Source organism: Salvia miltiorrhiza, chromosome 3 (genome assembly GCF_028751815.1).
Source record: "Salvia miltiorrhiza cultivar Shanhuang (shh) chromosome 3, IMPLAD_Smil_shh, whole genome shotgun sequence".
Lineage (NCBI taxonomy): Eukaryota > Viridiplantae > Streptophyta > Magnoliopsida > Lamiales > Lamiaceae > Salvia > Salvia miltiorrhiza.
The window spans coordinates 30,395,210-30,406,252 of record NC_080389.1 but is presented as its reverse complement, the minus strand read 5'-3'; the positions used below and the strand labels follow the sequence as shown (position 1 = coordinate 30,406,252).

The 11,043-nt window shown below is 39.5% G+C and overlaps 2 long non-coding RNA genes across 4 annotated transcripts; one reads left to right on the top strand and one right to left on the bottom strand.

Annotated features, from left to right (window-relative positions):
- The first annotated feature begins 417 nt into the window (after positions 1 to 417).
- LOC131014057 (uncharacterized) lies at positions 418 to 2,715 on the top strand. Its single transcript, XR_009098003.1, has 3 exons — positions 418 to 612; positions 2,000 to 2,062; positions 2,652 to 2,715. It is a non-coding gene; the product is annotated as an uncharacterized LOC131014057 (long non-coding RNA).
- Positions 2,716 to 4,712: 1,997 nt separating this feature from the next.
- Positions 4,713 to 6,963, bottom strand: LOC131014056 (uncharacterized). Of its 3 annotated transcripts, none has more exons than XR_009098001.1 (4): positions 5,972 to 6,963; positions 5,464 to 5,818; positions 5,030 to 5,143; positions 4,713 to 4,927 (listed from the first exon to the last, which is right to left on the bottom strand). It is a non-coding gene; the product is annotated as an uncharacterized LOC131014056 (long non-coding RNA). The 3 variants fall into 3 exon arrangements; XR_009098002.1 differs by having other exon boundaries at positions 4,713 to 5,143; positions 5,464 to 5,532; positions 5,711 to 5,818; XR_009098000.1 differs by having other exon boundaries at positions 4,713 to 5,143.
- Between the last annotated feature and the right edge of the window lie 4,080 nt (positions 6,964 to 11,043).

Here is an 11,043-nt window from a genome sequence, read left to right as displayed (position 1 = left end):
AAAAATTATACGTGATGTACTTTTAAATTAATTTTTATAACTTAGAATTTACTACAGATTAAAAATAAAAGTTATAAGGGTATAATAGTAAAATCATAATTAATTTTATTATTTTTTTTAAATAAGGGGCTATAGTGAGAAAATTGGGGGTTGTGTTTAAAATTACCCTTTAGTTAAATATCAGCCAAATTTTCAAGCCCAAGCCTACATGTGATCAGCCACCCTTATTTTATTATTTTGCCAACATAATGATTAAAAGTGCATGGGAACTAGTAGAATGTGACCTCCAATGCATCCATGCATTGGTGGAAGCCACCCCCCCTCTACCCTACCCTAAATTTCGTGCCCCACCCCTTCCTAAAGCCAAGAGTTAGCTGATAACTCTTCCCACTCACTCAATTTCACTCCAAAAAAAATACCAAGGCAAGAAAAGCTCTCACTCTCTCCACCTCTCTTCATTTTCGTCCCTCCTCTTTTCCCCCACTCTCACAACTTTTCTCCCACCATTATCACACTCCATAGAAGCCCTTGAAGCCCCAAGAGAAGTATCAAAGCAAGGGAGAGCGTGGAAAAACTAGGGCGTAAAGTTAGAGTGAAGGTTGTGCTTCGAGGGTGAGTTTTTCTTTGATTTTCTCAACTGAAAAAGCTTTATGACTATGGATTTTTACACATATGTGTGATATATTATTTGAGGATATGTTTTATGATTTTGGATGTTTATTTTGGTAGAGTTTATTGGGTGAAAAACCGTGCATGAGGTAAGGCAGCGAATCTGCCATAAGCACACTGCTCCGGCAGTGTTTTGCAAGGAGATTGCAGCCATCCAAACGGTCCCTAAAATTTTCCAAATTAATTGGGTATCGGTTTTAATATGTTTTATATACTATGGTAAAATTTCAGAATATTTGGAGCTCGTATGATTTATTTATAAATTTTTGAACATCACTGTCTGTCTGGAATGTATTTCTGGTAAACAATCTTTGGGAGGCCATAAGTTAAGTTTCAATCGATGAAAAGCTTTGAAACTTGAATATGTCCCTCTAGACTCCCGTGTCTTTCTTTTGGTATTGGCCTCACTATTTTTGAGTAAGGAAAACAACCGGTATAAATTCTTGAAATCTAGTTCTTATTCGTTGTACCATCCAGTAGGTTTTACAAACCTACGAATTTGAGGTGGCAAAGGCCAACCTAAATATTTGATTCTCAAGCCCATTTTTCTACTGAATATTAATTGACATGTTGGGAACGTATTTGCTCATTTGTAGAATTTTTGGTGAAGCCTAAAGTGGTTTTCTGATTTAAATTTTGAATCTGCCGAACTTGAACTCTTTTTGTGCACTGAACTTTGGGTGTTAATATCTCCTAAACCATGAACCTTTTTGGGGTAAATCCAACTGTAGAGTGTTACACTCTCTCCCTAGTTTTCGGATTGACCTTTGGGGTTCCCAGTGGAGTTTTGTAAAGAGGGATATGAATTTTTAAAGAAAGCCCGCTGACTTGGTTCTAATCTGGAAATCTGAAATTTTCAGATTTTTACTTGTTAAATACCCATCTTTGAGTGGGTATATCTTGTTCGTTTGAACTCTGTTTCATTCGATTCAAATTGGAGAATGATCCTTGAAATGCCTAGTTTCCAGAATGTCCTTTGGAGCCTCACTTAGAGACCCGAGACAGATTTGGTGTCTGTTGCAAAACAGCCCCTTAAGAGCTCAAGTTGTTGAATTATTTTCTAAGTTTGAAAGTTGGTTTTAAAGGATGTTTCATGAAATATTATGTATATGTGCATGACGAGTTTGGGATATGTTTTGTGCAAAGTTTTAATGAAAATGAGTGAGTTAACCTAGATAAGGCATCAAGATAAGCTAACGTATGTAAAATGCATAATCCCTAGTTCGATTTTGCGTTGTAAGTCCGGGAATAGGTTGACCTAGAGACCTTAAGTAGAAAACGGTTTTCGTTATCCATGATACGTGCTAAGTGTTAAGAACTCGTCTTGTAGGAATTGGTCCGCAGGACGGTGTCACAGCTTAAGATCATCTCTATCTTCCGCACCGAAGATCAGGTGGGCTTACTTTCCAAATGTATGCTTGAGTTATTAAGCTCTAAATATTTCATGAAATGAAAATTGTTTATCCAATAAATATTTTTGTGCGCTCTGTTATGTTTAAGGCTTGCAATTCATGGATCGATCGAGGTTCTCTTATGGCCTAACACGTTATTTGAGAATTGTCTACACTTGTTAGTTGTTTCGGTGGGTTGATCTCCATCGTGCACTAATTCATGCAAGAGGCGTTATAAGGGTGCTCGACTGGATGTGTTCCGGAGCATGTATCATGTAAGGCCTGCCTGGGTAGCGTCCCAAGGTCAATTCAACTTGTCTGAGTTACGTCCTCAGGGCAAGTATCATGGGAATGAGGGATCCATCGGTGGCTAAAAGGTCCGGGATCACAACGAGTAACAGAACAGAGTGTGACAACAACGCGCTAATAAAATGAAATGCTTTAACATGCTTAGAAGTTCATTTACTTTAAAACCTAAGTTAAGTCATGAATGATCGGACAAACTGCTCTTACGAATTGTGAAATGTTTTAAAAGTTGCAGCCCACTAAGTACATTAGTACTTAGCCCAAATATTTTCAAATGTTTTTCAGGTTGATGGCTGGTGTTGACGGGGAGAGCTGAGGCTAGGGTTCAACTCCGTGTTTTGACTCCCGCTGTAGTACTAGCCTTTATCTGTCTTTCGTTCTCTTGACTTAAGACCTTTATGTTATGACTCTAAACGATATCTTTTGTTGAGCCTAGACTTTTGACTCTCAAGTACTTTGATTAAGGAATGTTGGTTATCTGAAGCATGAAACTAAACTTGTGATCCTGACGTTTGTCATGTTTGTTGATTGATTTGTATCAATTGGATACTTGTCTTTCTTCATCTAAAGGGGCGATGCCCGATTGTTATCCCTTCAATTCGGATTTCACAAGGTTTTTCCCTTGTTCATTTTACTGATTAGTCGTACCCCAGTTATAGTTATTATTTCAAGAATTGGGGTGTGACAGAATGGTATCAGAGCATAAGTTTTCTTTCATGTCTCTGATTACCGAAAGCTTCTAATGTCGAGTCTAGAATAGTTCCTCTAGACTTCTAAGAAAGTTGTTGAACCTCAGCTCGCCGTCACACTGCCTCAACCAAGGTATGCTTTAAAAGTGCAAAAGTTTTAAATGCTTTCAAAGTTTTTAAGAAGTGCGCGCTTTCAATGAATGATGTTATATGGAATGCTTATCACTTTCATATTGTTATTTTGAGTCTCCGGCTCATATAACCAATGTATGTATGTATGTCGTGTTTGGGACTACCCGATCTCTTAACGAATCAATGAATTTATGGTCGAGTTAGATTCCTTTAATCTTTCCGAATTAAGAAGAGTTTTCATGAAAGGGACACTTAGTGTCCAAATGTTTTAAGGTTTCAAAAGAAACCAATGATTAAATGAACGAAAAGTTTTATGTTATCGTTTTAGGTTCACTGCCTGTACGATACGAATGATGAGTCCTCTTACAAACCGTTTGAGTACTACCCAATGATACTTTAGAAATGTTAGTCGTGAAAGCTCCGCTTGATCAATTTAAGTAAGGAATGATAAGATAGCAACGTTTAACTTAGATATGTTACAACGTAGAAGAAATGACATGAGGTTAAGGTTTCACTTAAGTTATTCCACTTAAGTTAAGATTTGTTCCCACATAGAACTAGTCTTTCACGTGGTTACACCATAGAAGTGATATATCTTAATCTAGGTATGTGTATGTGTTGGGAACCTTGTGGAATATCCTAACCCTTGTTTTGATGATACCAAAATTCATAGGACATATTTGTAATAGACTAGAATCGTTTTGAACTCAAGTGTTAGAGTTCGTTTCTAGTTTAGTTGCGGTGTCGAAGACTGAAGACTGAAGACTGAAGAACGAAGACTGAAGACTGAAGACTGCAGATACCAACTGAAGTATCAGTTGAAGAATCAGTTGAAGACTGATTATTTAATGTGCGCAATGGACTGATACTAAAGTCAAGTATCAGTTGAACATTCCTCCTAGGACTGATCTTCCAACGTTCAGAGGAATCCACGTACGCACAAGTACAGCCGCATTAAATGCAGAGATCTCAATATCTTATCTCTGCAGAGGTCATTCCTATCTGATGGTTACTTTTCAGAGATGTCACATCTCCTGTCCATCAAAGAGAGCCGTTTCCACACACACAAGGAACCTCACTACGCCAGATTCGCTCATAGATAACGGATTTTATCCGTTATCTATGTGCGAAAACATCCGTAATATATAATGGTGTAATGTATGTGGATTTCATACATTACGGAGATTTAAGCGTTATCTATTCTATTATACATAACGGATTATATCCGTTATCTATAGTATTATATCCGTTATCTATTCTATTATACATAACGATTGTTTATATATACGTAACGCATTATATCCGTTATCTATAGTATTATACATAACGTTTCAAACCGGCATGAAAGTTTAATATTCACTGTTATGTACACACCTATACATAACGGTTTTTGATTTTAATAACGTTTGGTAATTCGTTATGTATAACGTTTTTTACCGTAATTAGATTTCTATTTCTCCGTTATCTATTAATTTATACATAACAGTATAAATGATAAAACCAACAATAATAGTATTATATATCATCCAAAATATTTAATTTTATATTATTATCATAAAAAAGAATTCATACAAGATTTGAATATAGTCAAAATTCAACAACTGCTCTATCTATACTATTATGCCTTACAAAAATATTAAACATATTAAATATGCAACTAGCTAGCCATCTGGTACAATTTTCTTGTGAATTCACAAGTATCTCCAGCTCAACGTACGACTCATTTAATCCACCACAAACCTGCCACAAAATCATACAAAGAGCCAACCAAGAATCACAATGTAGAGCATCATGATACTCCAATAGAAAAAAATCAATTAATAAGTGAAAGAATGATTAGACCTCCACTATTTTAGACTTCCACCCCGGTCCTTTGCTGGTTTAGACCTCCACTGGTTGCAATAGCCAAGCAACGATTAGACCTCCACTATTTTAGACTTCCACCCCTGTAATGACCTGCTCAAGAAAAATGAGAACAAAATGACAAACTTAATGCTGAAACATAATAAACTTTAATTAGAAAAACACTGAGTAGATGAGGATGATATAGCAAGTAATTAATAGAAAAATGCACCCAATGACAGCTCTTGTTTAATACTATGATGATGAGGGATGATAGAACATTATAATAAAGCACTGATATAATAAGGGATGATGAAGGATCTTAGTTCATTTCTTCAAGAAAGAACACATCAAGCATTCACCTTAAAGAAATGAGGAACCTCAAAATAAAAAATCTCAAATAGTAGCTAGACCACATGGCATTATAATAGTACCTTTGGAAAAATGATAAATCAATATTTCCTTCGCGAGCTAGAATTGTTTGTGCATCTGCATCAAATGTTCTGCCCAGAATGTCAGATGCTATCACGAAGCAAAACTAGCTAAATGTTCATACAAAGAAAATGCCAGCGTTCTAGTTTGCAGAACAATATAACAGAATGAAGCAATGACCGGAACAAGTTACTGTGGCCAAAAAGATGATGCCCATATCAACCTATCATATAAGGAGATGCTACATACCATTAAGCCAGCAACCGAATTTGCATGATTTACCAGCAATAAACTGCAGGGAAGCTAGTCGGCTAGTTCCATCCATGGCAATCAGCATATGATGTTGCACGTACATCCCTGTAAGCATTTCAAAGAGATAATAAACTGAAGAAATAATTTCTTGACTGCTGCTGTGGATAAAAAAGTCACAGAAACTTCTAAAATCAGGACATTGACATATCGACTCAAGGTATCAAACACGGAATACACATTAGTGTTATCTAACTATACCTGCAGATGCAAAACAACTGTGGCCCCAATTTTCTGAAAGACCCAAAGCCATTGTTGCTATGGCAATGTCAATTAAAGAAGCATCCGCTACAAATGATTATAGAGAGAGACTGGTGAAAAAAAAAAAGATAGCAGGACTTGGTGGTATGAGCTTTTAGCATTGACTATTACTGCAGAAGATAATAAGTACTCAGTTCAGCTATATTTTCACTATGAAAAGATAAGAGCATTCTCTCTCTTGCCTTAAATAATATACTTCAAAATCAAGAGAAGATTTAAGTAACCACCTTAGCTGCTGCACATGGAATACAAGATGCCATAGGTACAATAGCCTCAACAACAACACCAATTTCAAATTCATTCACACCAAATTCAAGTTCATCCACACACACAAAGAAAAGCTGCAAATTTTCAGAAATCTAACACAAAATAGCTCAATCTCACATTTAGAGACAGATAATGCAAGGAAAAAAAATCACACTGGGCAATGGTGAAGCAGCTGCAATCGGCTGGGGGTAAGGAAGACACATTGTTAGAGAGAGAGAGAGAGAGAGAGAGAGAGAGAGCAATTAGATAAAGAAGAAGGATCAAGGATGGAAGACGATCAAGGATGGCATGATGAATTCAGGCTGCAATATAATCAGCCCAGTCCTGACATTAGAACTCATTCCAAAATTCAAGCAAAAGCCCTAAACTAATTCATATTGTTACCAACCAGCTCTAAGTTCATAAATCTAACAACAAAATAATATAATGGGGGCGTAGCTGTAGGGGATGAACGAAATTAGGGCTTTAGAGTGAGATTAGCTCAAGGGGATGAATAAAATTAGGGATTCTACCTTGATGGCAGAAATTGCAGAAAACGGCGGCAGGCTTCGACGACGATGGGGTTTCCTGGAACACTGTCGAGCAGGGCATCGGCGAGTCCGGAGACCACATTGGTGGCGCCGGGGCCAGAGGTGGCAATACAGACGCCAGAGGCGCAGGCGTCGCCCTCGTGGCGGGGGAGGACGTTGCAGATGATGTCGGAGCGCGTCAACGCCTGGTGGATCTCCATCGACGCGCCGCCGGGGTAGGCGAAGACGTCGGTGATGCCCTCGCGCTCCAGGGCCTCTGCGAGAACGTCGCTGCCCTTGCACGACTCGTCGGGGCCGAATCAGGAGACGAAGGCCTCCTGCTCGTCGGTCTTCAGCTTAGGAGAGGATAGGACGCTTGAGATTTGCAGCGGGCGGCGGCGGCAGGAGAGGCGGCGGGGGAGTGATTGGGGTTTGGGAGCGGCGGCGATTTGTTTTGTAAGGTTAAAGATGTGGAGAGGAATGGGAGTGCAAGCAGCCAAGCACTAAATTATAAAATCAATAATTTTTAATTTATTTTAAAAAACACACACATACATAACAGTCATCATAATGGTTTTAATAACTGTTATTAAAGTGTATTCATACATAACACAAAGCATAACGGTAATAAATACGCGTTATTAAAAATGAGCATACATAACACTCATAGATAACAGTATACTCAAAAGCGTTATAAATAATCATAGGTAACAGTTTTCTCATAACGGATTTTTGAAATATCCATTATCTATGCAAAAGGGCGCTCATACATAACGGATATTTCAAAAATCCGTTATCTATGAGGCGTTATGTATGTGCATTTTTGGTGTAGTGCCTCGAAGAAATTCGAATTGCTCTCCAACGGAAGAAATCTTGAGGACGATTTACGCCAACGGATCTATTCAAGAGTTCTCCTACAAATAGCGCTTGAGGATCACTTCAATCTTCACCGATTCAACGACATAAGCTGAAGCTATGCCGAAATTGCTACTCAGCCTAAAGCTTAACCGCCCAAAGCTTGAATCGAATAAGAGAATTCCAAAGCCAAAATCAGTCACTGCTGATTACATACATTCTCTTAGACCTTAGGCATATATCTGTTTACCCAGAAGCCAAAGGTCAAACTTGCTTCAAAGAACTTGTTCTTTGTAAGTATAGTTGGCACTCGTTTAAACCTCTCCCCCATAAGAGTGTATGAGTGGTTCGGAGTTCAGGAAGGTACTCTGAACTCTGAGTGAAAAGTCTGAGCACGAGGTGTGCTTAGCAGGGAAATCCTACGCGAGGTGTGTGTGTGCTGAAGAGGGGTTATCTTCAGTTTACGGTTGTGTGCACCAGGCAAGCACACGGGTACGGTTTGCAGTGAACCATGCAAGCACTTGCGGAGTGGATTGTTGGTCTGATCAACCAGCCGTGGATGTAGGAAAGGGTTTTTCCGAACCACGTAAAAGTCTCTGTGTTATTTACAGCTTTCAGTTTTACATTCATACTTGTGCTATTTCATTTGATAAAACTGAACACTGACTAACAGCAAAGAGAAACCTTAATCCAACAACTTGCTCCACCGAGGCTATTGCGAAACTAAGTTTAATTTCCCCTGCGTATGATATCAATCTGACTGAACTATCCTCTGATAGTAAGGAAAAGCGATATCATCTCTATCTTTGCAAACAGGACTGAAGCCCTTATTTGAATCAGTTAAGTTCTAGTAACTTAACTGATAACTCATTACTGAAGAGCTTTCAGTATCAGTCGTCAACCCTGTTGGTCAAAACTGATTTCAGTAAAACAGGAGTCTTTATTTGCGTGTAAAGTTTCGTTTTAATCTCTGACTGAGATCCCTCTGATTGAGGTCAGTAGATAGTCATAAAAATAGCCTATAGGTGTATCCCCCCCCCATACACCTATTCGAGACCCCCCGGACCTAACAGTATGTATGTAGAATGAGTCTTACTGTTGTGTTAATATCATTCGTAAACCAGAATGGAAGATGCACCAAGAGGACGCGGTATGGGACGAGGACGTGGTCGTGGTCGCGGACACGGCAGGGGATTCATCCCTGAAGAGCCTATCCAACAAGTAGCACCAAATCGTACTGCTGAAGAGAAGTTTCGTAAGGAAAAACCTCCAACGTTTGACGGGCTGGGCGATCCAACAGACGCCGAAAAATGGGTAAGGGCTATAGAGCGTATCTTTAACTACATCCGTTGCGATGACGAAGACAAAGTAACTTGTGCAACCTACCAATTGGTGGACGAAGCCGACTTCTGGTGGGAATCAGTGAGACGCACAATGACTGAGGAACAGTGGGAAAACTTTACTTGGGAAGATTTTAAGACTGTGTTGTATGAGAAGTACATACCAGGTTGCTATAGACAGAAGAAGTAGAACGGGTTCTAGAATTTGAAACAGAAAGCTGGGACAGTTACGGAGTATGATAGAGCCTTCAATCAGCTATCAAGATATGCTCCGACGCTGGTGGACACTGATGAGAAGCGCGTAGAAAAATTCAGAAATGGATTGCGCCATGAGATAGCGATTTCTTTAGCAAGCCAAGGAGGTCTTACGTATGCACAAACATTGAGCAGAGCCCTCACCATTGAATCACTGCTACCGAAGGAAAAAGGAAAATCTACCGAACAATCTGGAATTGTACCATCTCAGGATAGTGGTAAAGGAAAAAGGAAATGGAACGAGGGAACTGGTGGAAACCCTCGGAATGGAAATGGGAAGAAACCATGGGCGGCAAATCAAAATAAAAATCAACACCAGAACCAACAGCCGCAAGCTATAGCTCCACCACCTTGTCCAAACTGTCGGAAACCCCATTTAGGGGAATGCATGAAAGGAACAAATGTTTGTTATTACTGCGGGGAACCTGGGCATTTTGCTTCAGCATGCCCAAAGAAAAGAAGAGGAGCACCCCAACAACAAAATCCCGGAAACCAACTGTTGGGCACCTTGTGGAATATCCTAATCCTTGTTTTGATGATACCAAAATTCATAGGACTTAAATGTAATAGACTAGAATTATTTTGAACTCAAGTGTTAGAGTTCGTTTCTAGTTTAGTTGCGGTGTCGAAGACTGAAGACTGAAGACTGGAGTTACCAACTGAAGTGTCAGTTGAAGAATCAGTTGAAGACTGATTATTTAATGCGCGCCATAGACTGATACTAAAGTCAAGTATCAGTTGAACATTCCTCCTAGGACTGATCTTCCAACGTTCAGAGGAAGCCACGTACGCTCAAAGTACAGCCGCATTAAATGCAGAGATATCTCAATATCTTATCTCTGCAGAGGTCATTCCTATCTGGTGGCTACTTTTCAGAGATGTCACATCTCCTGTCCTTCAAAGAGAGTCGTTTCCACACAGACAAGGAACCTCGAAGATTGAAGCCTCAGCCCAAATTCGAATTGCTCTCCAACGGAAGAAATCTTGAAGATGATTTACGCCAACAGATCTATTCAAGAGTTCTCCTACAAATAGCGCTCGAGGATCACTTCAATCTTCACCGATTCAATGACATAAGCTGAAGCTCTGCCGAAATAGCTACTCAGCCTAAAGCTTAACCGCTCAAAGCTTGAATCGAAGAAGAGAATTCCAAAGCCAAAATCAGTCACTGCTGATTACATACATTCTCTTAGACCCTAGGCATATATTCTGTGTACCCAGAAGCCAAAGGTCAAACTTGCTTCAAAGAACTTGTTCTTTGTAAGTATAGTTGGCACTCGTTTAAACCTCTCCCCCATAAGAGTGTTTGAGTGACTCGGAGATTCAAGAAGGTACTCTGAACTCTGAAAGGGAAGTCTGAGCACGAGGTGTGCTTAGCAGGGAAATCCTACGCGAGTTGTGTAGGTGCTGAAATCCTGCGCGAGGTGTGTAGGTAGGGAAACCCTACGCGAGGTGTGTAGGTGCTGAAGAGAGTTTATCTTCAGTTTACGGTTTGCAGTGCGCCAGGCAAGCACTTGCGGAGTGGATTGTTGGTCTGATCAACCAGCCGTGGATGTAGGAAAGAGTTTTTCCGAATCACGTAAAAGTCTCTGTGTTATTTACAGCTTTCAGTTTTACTTTCATAACTGTGCTATTTCATTTGATAAAACTGAACACTGACTAACAGCTAGAGAAACCCTAATCCAACTATCTGCTCCACCGAGGCTATTCGAAACTAAGTTTAATTTCCGTTGCGTGTGATATCAATCTGACTGTACTATCCTCTGATAGTAAGGAAGAGAGATAT